The following is a 13,252-nucleotide window of genomic DNA, read 5'->3' as shown; positions in this document are numbered from 1 at the left end:
TTTCCCCCAGGCTTCCCCCGTGATGGTGGTGATGGAAGGCAGTGGGGAAAAATGTTTCATGAACACTTATTTTTAGGTTGTGCTTGTTTCTCTTTCCCTCTTTCCAATGATTCACCATCTTAACTTCAAAGAAAAACACGTTCGTTTTCAGATATTTAAGATTCTTGCTATCCTTTTTCGTAATAGTCCAAGCGCGGTTTGCATTAAATAACCCTGGTACTCAGAAATACTTGGTCTGGGGAGTGAAATGTGTCCCTAAAGGAATCCACATCAAGTTTTTATTTCGTGTAAGCCAACTGCGTGCCAGGAAGCCAGATTGGTGTCATTATCCCATGTTACAGAGCAGAAAGCTGAGGCCCAGAGAGGTTAAGGCACTCGCCCAGGGTCACACAGCCGTTCGGTGAACCAACGCACTCCCCGCGATGCCCCACCGCCCGGGACAGACGGGTGGGGAGGTGACAGAGGACGCCACTCTGCGTGCTCACGTGTCCGCTCCCACGCCCTCTGGAGCAAGGTGCCAACTATCTCTTTAAGAAGGAAAGTGCAGACCAGCCGCTTACGCAGCTGCCGGCGAGCCGCCGACTGGCTCATCCCTTCCATCCACCTCAGCCTCCCCGCCCCGCCCTCCCGGCAGCCCCAGCCCCGGCGAGCACCCGGCTAGCCGCTTCCAGCAGGGGCTCCGGAGAGCAGGTCGGCAGCCCTGGCCGGGCAGCCGAAGCCATGGAAGCCTCCACAGGTGATGACGGGGTCTCCGGGGACCGCCGAGCCCACCACCCAGCCGCGCCCGCCGCAGCCCGGGGTGCCCGGTGCGGGGTGGGGGGAGGGGAGGCGCGGACCGCAAGCAGGAGCGGGCCGGGTGCCGGGCGGGCAGCCCGCCCTCCCAGCTCTCCGGCTGCGGCGGCCCCGCTGCCGGCGGCCCGGGGCTCCCCCGCCCGCGTTCACCCGCACCTGTCTGTCTTTTTCCCCCGCCGCCGCAGGTTGCTGATCGCGGCCAGGCAGCTGCAGCAGCGACTGCAGAGGCGCTGCGCCAAGCCGGGCCGGAGCGGCGCGAGCCCGCGCGGCCGCAGAGGGCGAGTGGACTCAGGTGAGGAGGCCGCGGCGAGCCGGGAGGGGCCCCGGCGCTGCACCGCGGCGGGGGGCGGGCGGGGGGCCTCTCGCTGCGGTAGAATCCTCAGGGGGCACCGGCCGAGGAGGGGTTAACTGTGACTCATTCATCACCCTCCCTCCATTCCCCTACACCCTTCTCATTGCACCCCACCACCGCGAAATTCACAACCGGAGGATGCTAATTGCAACGAGGAAGATGCCCAAGGTGGGCGATGAAGAGGACTTTAGGGACTACCCCCATTGCTGTTTGTCTTCCTCGCCCGCGTTTGGCAAACACTCACGCCTCTTTCCTCTTGGAGGAGGAGCAAGGCTCCCTGGGGGTGGAAGAAGGCTGGAACCCCACACCCAACCCAAGGTCAAGTGCCAGTGACTGCCTCCTTCCCGCATCCCCCTGAGAAGTGTCTGGGCCCTGCAGTAGGTCTGGAGAAAATGCCCATGACCTCTAACGCGGGAGGTCTTGGCCTTACTCTCCCTGGAGCTTCCTGGGTGGGATGCTTCCTCCTTCCACTCCTCGGCAGGGAGCTGGGCTGTTGGAGCACCTACTGGCCTGAGAAGCCCCGTATTCCCTTCCTCGGCCCTGCAGATGAGAGGGGCCTGGGTCCACACCGCCTGTTCCCTCTGCCCTCTCTGCCCATCGGGTGGTGTGGGATGAGCTGGAGTTGCTTCCCCAGAAAACAGTGGTCTCTGCAGGCCGGGTCGGGTAGGGAAAGTGCCAGAGATTGGGTTCTAGCCCTTAGCTTGCTAGTAGGCTACTAGTAGCCATTTTAAATCCTTTAGGCGTGGGTGTCTGTCTGCTCATCTGTTCCATGCAGGAGTTGGATTAGATGGTCTGTACAGTTTTAATATGCCACTCAAGCAGCTTTAACCTGGCAGGAGGCCCATCTCCTAAAGCAGCCCGGGATTTAAACGCGAGTCTATGAAATGATTGGGGTTTCCTCAGTTGATCTCTTTCGACTCTGGACTTCTCAAGGGAAACACTGACCTTGTGGGTCTCGTGGAACTGGGGGCGCCAGGCAGTCCTCGCTGACCATCCCTGTGCCATCCTTAGGGTGACCTTTGTCAAGTTACTCCCCCTCCCCACGCTTCAGTTTCCTCATCTGTAAATCGGGAAGAAGGATACATGTCTCAGAGGGTTGGTGTTGGGATTAAAGGAAACACTCAAATTGTACCTGTGCCTGGCACATAGTAGGTTTTCAGAGACACGGGACTTAGGAGGTAGACTGGGGAGAGGGAAGAGGAGTAGCTGCTTTTAGTCCTCTTCTCTCCGCCTGGTACCCCCACCCCACCCCAGCAGCCTCTGCTACATCCCTGCGGATGGTGTCCCCGCCAGGGGCTAATGATGCTGGAGTGTGTTGGGCTGCTGAGCCGAGGGCCCAGGAAGCAACATTCCCACTGCAAGGGCTATGACATCATTTTAGCAAAAGACGGTCCCAAAGAGGCATAGATAGCCCAGCACTGGGTTTGGAAAACCTTGGCATCTGAGGGCAGAGTCGCTAAGGGAACAGAAGCATCAGAATCGTGTGTGCCAGCAGGGGATGAGGACCTGGTTTCAAATGGACCCCCCGCTGCTCCCTTGTCCTCTCTGGAGTCTCATACCAGAATCTCCCTGAGACAAGGCAGTCAAGTTTTTAGTGTCCGTATTTTCTATTCTTTGTCTTCTTCCCTGCTGTAATTTTCAGGCTTGCACTTTCCCTTTCTTTCTCCAGCTTATTCCACAGATACCTTCTGCCTCTTGCTGGCACGATAAAGAAGGTGCCCCATGGGGGTGGGGCGGGGGTTTTGCTGCTGTACCCTTTGGGTCAAAACAGGTTGAGGTGCCTCCACCTGCCCTGCATCCTCCTGGCAGAGGCCCTGTCTTTTTCCTCTCTATGTCCTCAGCCTCTGGTCTGTGGCTAGGCGCAACGTAGGTCTTTAGGAAGTTCGAGGAAATTATGTCCCTAAGCCAACGGGGTTAGGGAGAAGTTTCGGGAATGTGTTGGTGGTGCAGGTGAAGTCACCTTTAAGTACAGGGCATTGTGCAAGTTCCTGGTTGTCACTACTGTTGTTATCGCTATTGCCAGTGGCCAACAGCGGTTTTACCTTCTCACGTCAGGTTTAAAGGAGCTAGCTGTGCCAGGGAGAGGGGTGTCACTGGCAAACAGATGGTGCTAAGATGAATGTGAAGGGAAGAGGATTGGGAATAGAGTGATTCCAGCCACTTGCTGTGTTTGTGGGATAGAGGCAGATGAGAAGACTCAAGTGAGCCAAAATGGGTGCAGAGTACAAAACCAGGAGACCCAGGTCCCAGGTCTCATTCCACCAGCTCACTGGGTGACCTTGGTCCAATCTCGCCTCCTCTGAAGATCTGGGTCTCCAGCTATAAAATGAGAGGACTGGACTACATGATCCCTAAGGTCCTGACATTTTTAAGTGGATTTTGTTAAATAAAAATGAGACTATTATTGCTCTCAGTATCATGTAATCCTCATAAAAAAGTATACCCATTTGAGAGAGGATGAGGATGAGGCTTAGAGAGACTGACTTGCCTACGATTGCACAGCTGGAAGGCGCAGAACTATTATCTGACACCAGGTCCACCTGACTCGAAAGAGCATGCTCTTGCAAAAGTCTCACTGCCCCAAGTCAGACCTGCTGTCATCGCTGTGAGCGTGTGTACGCTGCACGTGCGCACAGCGGGTTTGGAGACGGGAGAGGCATTTCCCTGAAGGGATTACTGCAGAGGACGTGCCGGGTTGCAGCGTGCGTAAATCGGTGCGGAGACGTCTTCCTTGCACTGTGAGCTCTGCTGAGCTGGTGGGTGGTGGGTGCCCCTTTACCACGGAGCATGGCTCGGAATGAATGGCAGTCACGACAGACACCCTTTTTGAGCGCTTCCTGTGTGCTGTGTTGTTCACACAGGGGCACTCCTTTACTCCTCAGAAAACCCCATTATGTAGGCACCACAATTTTACCCATTTCACAGTGAGAAAGTCAGGCAGACAGGCAAAGGGTCTTGCCCAGAGTCACACAGCGAATTTGTTGTGAAACCTGAGCAAGCTGAGCTGGAAGTGCGCTGTCCTGGGAGTCAAAGAGTGGCTTTTAGTCTGTGCCCTCTCATTGACGGAGCAGCTCTGGGTAAGCCAGTTTCCCTCTGAATGTCGGTGTTCCCATCCCACAAAAGGACTGGCTGCATCCACCGGCTGTACAAGACCTAAATGCCACCTTGTCCCAGAATAGGAGTGAAGGGGATTCCTTGTCTAGAGAAACGTTCACCGGCATTTGTTTGCTATGTATTAGCCCCCGGGTAAGTGCAGGGGATACAGGAAAGAGGGAGAGTTGATCTTCAGTTTTAAGAAGCTGACAGAAGAGACAAATATCTAAACATGTGGGAATGATACCCCGTCTAGGAACGTGATGATACTGATATGGGCTATGATGGGCCTGGGAGTGGGAGGGATGGTCTTTTCTACTCAGAGGCCAGGAAAGCATCAGCGAGCTGATACCATTGTCATCTCCTTATTTCCGGCATTGAGTTTATGCAAGAGGATGATGATGATGACGATGATGACGACGATAAATGTTCTACCCAGCTTAGGATATTTCCAAACAGTTTTAAAGTCTTGTTGGCTCTTGATCCCAACAACCCCAAAAGTAGCCACAGGCATCTGAGGGACAGCTCAAACTCACTGTGTGGCACACTCCAGTGGGGCTACCCATGTGCCCCCGGGTGGGCCTGAAGCTTCCCTCCTCAGGTGCTTATGGAGGCGGGACTCTGACATTCCTCTTGGGAAGCCTGTCAGGTGCCTACAACCGTGCAACAGCCTTGGGGAATCTTCCTCCCGTCTGTTCTCGCCATTCCTCCTGTCTGCAGCACCTAACACCTGGAGAGGTAGAGGCATTTACCCACGATCCCTCAGCAAGCCTGGGATCATAACCCTGGCCGAGTAGGAATGGCATTTCTCAGCTGCATGCAGTCATTCTACATCCAGGTCACCAGGGGCCTGAGGGGCCATTTCTTCATTCGATGGGCAGCTCACACTGAGCGAAGGTTTGATGCAGGTGAAATGAAGCTCGGGCTGAGGGCCCTGGAGCGGGAGAGGCCTGTGTTCCCTCCGCTGCTCTGCACCTCCTAATAGACAGATCTTTACAAAGCATCTGTCACATGCTCAGCGCTGTCCTCTGAACCGAGGTGCTGAGTCAACCCAAAGGGAGTGTCTGGGAAGCGGCCTGGTGCAGTGGAAAGAGCCAGCGCTGAGCTGGGAGACGCACCTCGCTCTGCCAGCAGCGCCCTGGGTGGCCCGCGGCGAGGCCTTTGCTTCTCCACACCTGCAAAATGAGAGCCAGGGGTGCTCTCTGAGGGCTTCCCGGGCTCCCACTGGCTGACAATTCAGCCGCGCTTTCTTCTGTTCTGTAGCCACTTTGGGGGGCACCGGAGTGGATAGGATACAGATAACTGTAACTCGAGGAAGAATGAGATAAATATAACAAGAGGCAAGAACAAGGGCTCTGTGGGTTTGCTGCAGGGACGGGGCTGGGGAAAGGCTCCGTTAAAAGCCGCCTCTCCAGTGATGGGATGGGATGCGATGCCGATAAAGTGGCTTGGGGGGTGTTGAGCCAGGGGAGTCGCCGAAGCAGCCTGTCACCCTGGGACCGGAGGCTTCATAGCAGAGCAGCGGTCCCCTGACTTAGATTTCAAACACCGGGACATTTGGGAGTCTGTGCTAGGCTAGCCAGCGTTCTGTTTTGCCATCTGAGGACATTCAAAGGGCAGTGAGAGTTCTGTTTACTATCGCCGTCACATAGTGAGAGAAAGAGCACTTTAACACTTCCAGCTCCCACAGAAGGAAGGCCGTATAATATCAGGGGGGAAAGGACTTCTTCAAATTGAACGCATGTTGCTTTACTAAACACTGCACTGCCCATTAATCTTGCCGCAGACGCGTGTCCTTGTGGTTTGACTCGAGCCAGGCTGCTTGGGTTCGAATCCTGGCCAAGGTACTCGTTCTCTCAGAGCCTCTGCTTCCTCATCCGTAAAATGGGGGAATGATGCCATCCACCTGGTAAGGCCATTGGGAGGTCTGTAAGCCACAATGAAACCAGTAAAGCACGGGACCTCCAACCCAGTTGTCTACACAGGCAAACCGGGCTGGGCTGTGGGGGCTGCGGCAAATGGGAAGGCGCTTGAAGCTTGCAAGAGGCAGCTGCCAGCCGGCTCCTGGGCCCTGTGTTGCCAGATCTTCTGACGCATAAAACAGAAATCTGGATGTTCCTTCGTGACATCTCCTGATTTTTCAGATGTGGTCAGCATGTTTAAGTGCACATTCTAGAACGTGAGTGTGTGGGTCACCGGTTCGTGTCCTGCGATGTCAAGTGCCAGGTGCCGGACACGAATGCTCCGTAGCCGTGAGCTGAGCGTGAGGTCGGAGAAGGGAGGCGAGGCTGGAAGGGCGTCCCTGTCCCGGGCACGCCTGTCTGCAGAGCTGGGAACACGTTACTTTGGCAGCTGATGATCCTCTGCTCCTGGGCCTCTGGCGTCCAAGGCCCTGTGTGTGTCCCTTCCCTCGGGGCAGCACTGTCGGGATCGAGTCCCCAGGGACCGAGGCCTCCAGACACCTCTGTGCCCCCTTGACGTTGGCACTAGCCGGGCTTTCCTACCCCTGGTCTTTGGAGCTTGGTCGGCAGCCTCAGAAGAGGGAACTTGGCTGGCGGCCTGAGGAGCCTGGCAGGGAAGCCGCCTGGAGAGGTGGCTGGCAGCTCCTCGGTGGGAGGGGCGGTTCCTGTCCTTGGAAGCCTGGCTGGCCTTGCGGCCGGCCGAGTTCTGCCGCCTTCTGCTGGGGTCCTGGTGAGGGCTGGACAGGAAGCAGTCTCTCCGTACGTACACGGCTCTGCCACGCGGCTGCCACGGAGGCGATGCCGGGATCTGGCTGTGGAGGAAGCCCGGAGCGTTCTCCGAGAAAGGCCTCAGAGGAGTTCCGAATTAGCGGGAGGAACCCCACGGACAGGTTGCAGGGCGTTCTGGGATTCAGATGGAAACCTCTAATGACAGCTTCTCTTTTGTGGCTCCCGTTAATCAAATATGCATCAAGCACCTTCCGCAGTAAGGCGCGATCCCGGCCTCTGTGGGGGATTGCAAAGCAGTATTTACAGTATATCCATTCATTCCACCAGAGTGCCCGGAGTGTCTGCTCTGAGGCAGGCGCCAAGGTGTGGTCCCTGCCCTCGGGGAGCTGCTCAGCCTGATAAAGATAGACAAAGGGCGCCTGGCTCAGAGAAATAGTAATAACAGCTGCCATTTGATTGCGTGCCTTCCGAATGTCAGTACTCGCCATGTAGCACCTGTGTGAGAGGGTGGATCTGGGGGTTGCTGGCTGGTACCTGGGCCTACAGCCCACCTGAGCCGACTCCCTTCTGAAAGCCCTTCTCCACCCCCGCAGGAGGGGCCGCTGAGGGCTCTGTGCCTGCGAGAGGAGGAGCCTCGGGTGGGGTAGGACGGCAGGAGATGGTCACGGGAAAGAATCCCAGAGGTCAGCATCCAGATGAAGGAAACCAGGGTCCAGATCTAGACGGTGGCAGGCCCTTTGCCCCGAGCGGCCGAGGACAGAAAGCCCGGACTTCGGAGGTGGACACACTTGGGCTGCCATCTCGGTCTCTACATGGACTCACTTTGTGACGTGGGCGAGTCACTTGGTTTCTCTGGCCCTTGTTTCCTCAGCAGTAAAAACAGGCATCATAATCATAACTCCAGCCTCTTAGGGGCAACGCTGGCATGAGAATTAAGCCCGATTAGAAGTCCCACATGTGCAAAGCCCCCTGCACAGGGTCCAGCTCGCAGTAGGTGCTTAGTAAATGCCACACCCTTCCATCCACAGTTAAAAAGAACTCTAACTTCTCTAATTTTCCAAAGACCCAATGCATCCTCAGTTGGTAGTGAGCTCCCCTCTCGCTGGAGGTATTCAAACTGGGCCTGAGGACTGTCAGAGAAATGGAGCTTCAAGCAGATGGATGTTGGGCTTCGAAACCTTCAGAGTCTTCCCTACCCCGAATTCCTGGGATTCTGTGAAGACTTGGCTCAGATCTCATTAGTCCGTTATTAGAAATCAGCTGGGGTTTGGCTTGGATGTGTGTTCAGCACAGATAAAAGACAGAATTCTGCTGGAGAAGTGCGCTCATGGAAGGCTTCTCCCCAGAGGTGGCAAGGCTAGAAGCGAAATCAGGCCCAAGAAGAGCTCTGAGAGGCCCTGTGAGGGGAGAAGGGAGCCCGCTGGGGCGTTTGGGGCACGTGGCTAAATGTTCAGGTTGGATTTGGGGAAGGCTACACCATGACTGATAGAATGGACTGCCCCGGACACGGACTGGGTTTGCTTTCCCTCTGAATCCCAGGGCCCAGCACAGCCAGGCCCACAGGAAGTACTCTGGGGAAAGAAAGTGAGCAGAGGAAAAGTAGCCTCGGGTCCCTAGCAGATAGAATCCTGGGTTGAGAGACTCGTAAGTATCCCGAGAGGCCAGGTGGCAGCTTCATACTCCACGCACATGTGTATGTCTGTGTGTGTGCCTGGCATCCTACGTAAGACTCGCCCTGCTTGCTGCTGCTCCTTCTCCTTCTCTTTCCCCTTCCCCTCCTTCTCCTTGTTGCAGCTTTATTGAACTACTAGGAGCCCAGTGCACAAATGCGTGCACCTTGAAAGGAACTGTGGGCCACGAGGCTGCGGTGGGCTCAGGGGTGGGTCTCAGCCCATCTTCCGCGCCCCGGCCCGGCCCCTCCCACCCCAGCCCCCGGTCCCCTGTCTGCCAGCAGCCCTGCTCCCTCCGCCACCGCTCCCATGCTGACTGCGCCGAGCGATCAGGGCTGGTGCCGGGTGCCGGCAGCGGGTGCAAGCAGTGGCTCTGGTGCCAGCAGTGCGTGCGAGCACCAGGCAGGACTGTGGCATGGGGGAGCAAAGAATTTTCAGTAACCTCCAGAGGTTCGCCCCGATGACAGCGACTGGCACCCTGCCTTGGTCTGGTGCCCCAACTCACCTGCTCCACCATTCCGCTGCAGCCAACGCCCGCCATGTTCTGCACGCACCCCCTGGTGATCAGGGCACATCATAGCGACCCATTGTTCGGTTGTTCCGCCTTTGGTCTATTTGCATATTAGGGTTTTATATATATAGATAGTCAACACACAACAAGCTGCACATATTTAAAGTGTACAATTTGGTTAGTTTTTACATAGCATCTAACCCATAAAGCCCTCACCACAATTAATAATGAACGCATCCATCATCCCCCAAAGTTTCCTCTTGCCCCTTTGAGTTCCTCCCTCTTGTGCCTTTCCCTCCCCCACTGCGTCCCCAGAAACCACTGATCTGCTATTACTATAGACTATTTAGCATTTTCTAGAATCTTATAGAAACAGAATCATACAGTATGCACTCTTTTTTTGGTCTGGCATCTTTCACTTGGCATAATTGTTTTGAGATTCATGTTGTTGTGTATATCAATAGCTTGTTCCTTTTTATTGCTGTGTGGTATTCTATTGCATGGAAGGATAAACCCTGATTTGTTTATCTTTTCATTTGTTGGACATTTGTTTTTTTGGGTTTTTTTCCAGGTTTTTTTGTGTTTAGAAATAAAGCTGCAGGAAGCATCCATGCTAATAAAAGGGTAATATGCTAATTAGACCAGTTAGACCGGACATCCTTCCAGACAAAGCCACGGTGATGGGGGCCGAGGCAGAGGCGATTAGGGGCAATCAGGCCACGTCAGGGGAGCGCTGTTAGGGACATCAGGCAGGCAGGCAGAGTGGTTAGGGGCGATCAGGCAGGGAGGCAGGTGAGCGGTTAGGAGCCAGCGGTCCCGGATTGCGAGAGGGATGTCTGACTGCTGGTTTAGGCATGATCCCTGAGAGACACCCTCCTCCCCGCCACTGTGCACGAATTCCGTGCACTGGGCCTCTTGTTTGTGTATAAGTTGTTGTGTGGGCATACACTTCCCTATTCTCTTGGGTAAATACCTAGGCGTGGAATGGCTGAATTATTCGGTAAATATATATTTAACCTTTTAAGAAACTGCCCAAATAGTTCCCACGTGGTTGTAGCATTTTATGTTCCCCTCATCAGTGTACGAGAGCTCCGGCTCCTCCACTCCTCGCCAGCACTTGGTACGGTCAGTCTTTTTAATGTTAACCATCCTAACAGGTGTGTAGTCCTATCTCCTTGTGGCTTTCATTTGCATTTTTCAATGAGTAATGATGTTGAGCATCTTTTGTGAGTTTGTCATCCATATATCTTCTTTGGTGACGCATCTGTTTAAATATTTTCCCCACCTTTAAATCTTTAATCATTGAGTTGTTGGTCATCTTATTATTGAGTTGTAATGGTTCTTTATGCATTCTGGATACAAGTTCTTTGTCAAGTATATATTTTTCCCAGTCTGTGTCTTGCCACAGAGGGCCCTGTGGGAGCTTCAGACTCGGTGTGCATATGTGTGTGCACGTGTGAATGTGCAGGTGTGAGAGAGGGACTGGCTTCCTGTGAGAGTCCTGCTTCTGAGTTCAGTTCTTCTCCGCTAACAGGCAGAATCACGGAAAGACAGCACCGAGGGAGCAGGCCCAGGCTGGGTACCTGGATTTCTCTTCTTCCTGTGACCCAAGCAAGTCAGGTCACTTTTCTGAGCTTCTCTCACTTTGTCTGTAAAATGGGCACAGCAGTGCCTTCCCGGGGGTGAGAGGCCGGGGCAGACCCCTCTAGCTGACCATCCCAACTTTAAGCACCATCTGTTGCCATTACAGGCCCGGGAGGGGGAGCCATGTGTTCATTAAAGAAGGTTTATTGAGCTCCACACTGGCTGGGTCTGGGGATGTGTGGCTGGACCAGCGCTGGGGAACCTTCTCTGCTTTGCTCTGGGCTGTGTAGAGCCTGGTTGAGGGCATCTTCACCCCTCTGCACAGCTCAGCTCACCAGCAGCACCGCTGCCTAAGCCGTGTGTGTGTGTGGGGGGGCGGCCTTAGAAACCCTCAAAAGATGGAAGCTCGTGGTCCCCAGGCAGGGATGTGTGTAAACAGCCTGTGTCCTATTGGAGCGTGTGCGGGCCCCCACAGAGGAGCCCCAGCCTCTGCCTCCTGTGAAGCTATGCTCGGGCGCCCGGGCTGGAACTGGGCTTTGGAAGAAAGTGGGTAGAAGCTTGGAAGGGCTTTCTAGGCAGAGGGCACACGCAGGCAAAAGCACAGCGTGAGCTCGGGGAGGACGGCTGAGGAGATTGTGTGATGGGAGCTTTGATGGGAGCAAAGCTCACAAGGCATGCAGGGGTCAGGTTGTCACAACGGCTGTGTGTGGCGGGGGACGGGGGGAAGGGCGTATCTCCATTTTATAAATGGGGCCCCTGAAGTACCAAGAGATGGCGCGTGCCTTGGGCCTGTGAGCCAGAGGCCCACACTGCCGTGCTGTCTGCTGTGTCCCAGGGGCGATGGGCGGCGGGGCTCGCCCTGCAGAGTGGGTGGGGCCTCAGCGCTCCCAGGGCATCTGCTTGGTCCTGACCTCCTTCAGCGGGCGTGTGCTAGGCCTCGGTTCTCAGGCCAGGCTTTCTCAGCACCCGGGAAGGCCCCGAGCCCCGAAGGCGCGATGCCCCCTTCCCTCTCGGCCTCGCAGGCTAGTGGACCACTAGCCCAGGTGGTGCCGCCACGGCCACGCTGGCTCCTCGTCTGCTTTAGGCTGGCTCTGTGGCCGCCCTTGAACAACATGGGGTTCTGTTGTTAGGGGAGAAGGGGACTGAACACTGAGTGGACAGTGACTAGTGCCCATCACCCCAACCTACCCAGGGCCTGGATCACCACGTGCTCTCCCCTCCCACATTCCCCACAGCCCATCTCTGGGGCCCTGAAGAGTCTGCCTCCTAATCTCCCTTGACTCCATCTTTGCTTCTCTCACTCCTCCTCTCCTCCCATTTTAGCTCTCCGATTCGTCTCTTCCCAGCCCATTCTCAGCAGGGCTGGTGCAGGGTTTCCGACCTTGTCATTGCCCTGCCCAGACCCTTTTTCTGGGGGCTCACAGGGCACTGCCAGCCTTCCTCCCTGCTCCCCTGCTGCCCCCACACTGTCTGGTCTACCCACACCCCTTGTCCTCCTCCCTCTTCATGCCGCTGCGGTGCTCACCCCTGCCCCTGCCTTGAATCTGGCATCTCCTCTGTCTCCTCCGCAGACAGCTCTGCATCCACCCTTCCTCCCCCTGAGCTCGGCACAGAGACTCCGCCCTCCGGGGCCCTGCCCTTCCTGACCACGGCTTCAATTACAGGGACCGTCGGGGAGGGCCCCGCACAGTGGACACTTGGTAAATATTGACTGAGACGGCCCTGCCAGAGCCGCCACGCAGATAAGTGCTGTAATTATCGAGGGAAGGAGCTCCGGGGAGCCGCTGTCAGTCTGAGCCAGCTCTCTCCGGGAGGCCGGGTCTCCCCCAGCCAGGAGGCCGGAGAGTCACAGAACCATCACCTTGGCTAAGTCTTGTGTGTGAGCTTGAACTCCTTGCCTTTTAGGAGGCAAGACTGAGTGCCAACGGTCTTGTCAAGGGAAGGCACAGCTGAAGTGCACGTGTTGTGGGGGAGCATTGTCAACGGCAACTCAACCCTTGAGGGAAGCAGTTGGCAGCATCGTCTTACTTTCTGACCCTATACATCGCCTGGGATCCCTCCTGAGGAAATCGTTCTGAACACAGAAACATAGTTATGCACAGACATCTGTTACAGCATTCTTTTTGATAGGGAGAAAGTCCACATGTTCAGCAGAGGGGGGATGTTAACTGTGATGGACCCATGGAATGAAATATTATGCAGCCCCTAAAGTACTTTTTATAAAGCATATGCCATATTGTGGGCAATTCTTCAACCGTGCTACACTGTTTAAAGATCCAGAGGTGCATGTGTACCATGGCTGTAACCGTGTGAAACACACACACACACACACACACACACACACACACACACAAGAAAACAGTTTTTTTCTGGGCCTAGAAAAAAATCTAGAAGGGGCAGCAATAAAATTAAGCAGTGGTTTATCTTTAAGTAGCAAAACTGGAAGTTTTTTTTTTAAAAAAAAGGTATGTGCTACTTTTAGACTATAACAGCTACTTTTATAAATATAAGTGTATTTAACATTTTAAAAATACCCAGTCAGTGGACACAGACAACACGG

At 55.0% G+C, this 13,252-nt stretch overlaps 1 protein-coding gene across 1 annotated transcript in view; it reads left to right on the top strand.

Moving 5' to 3' along the window:
* Positions 1 to 634: 634 nt before the first annotated feature.
* Positions 635 to 13,252, top strand: part of SNPH (syntaphilin) — a gene marked incomplete at both ends in the record, with an annotated part of 37,140 nt that continues 24,522 nt past the window's right edge. Inside the window, 2 exons of the mRNA XM_079785296.1 lie at positions 635 to 736; positions 978 to 1,084. The remainder of the gene's footprint in view (positions 737 to 977; positions 1,085 to 13,252) is intronic.

This window comes from Cnephaeus nilssonii (assembly GCF_951640355.1).
Source record: "Cnephaeus nilssonii genome assembly, chromosome: 11".
NCBI classification, from domain to species: Eukaryota; Metazoa; Chordata; class Mammalia; order Chiroptera; family Vespertilionidae; genus Cnephaeus; species Cnephaeus nilssonii.
This window is presented reverse-complemented; position numbering and strand designations above follow the sequence as displayed.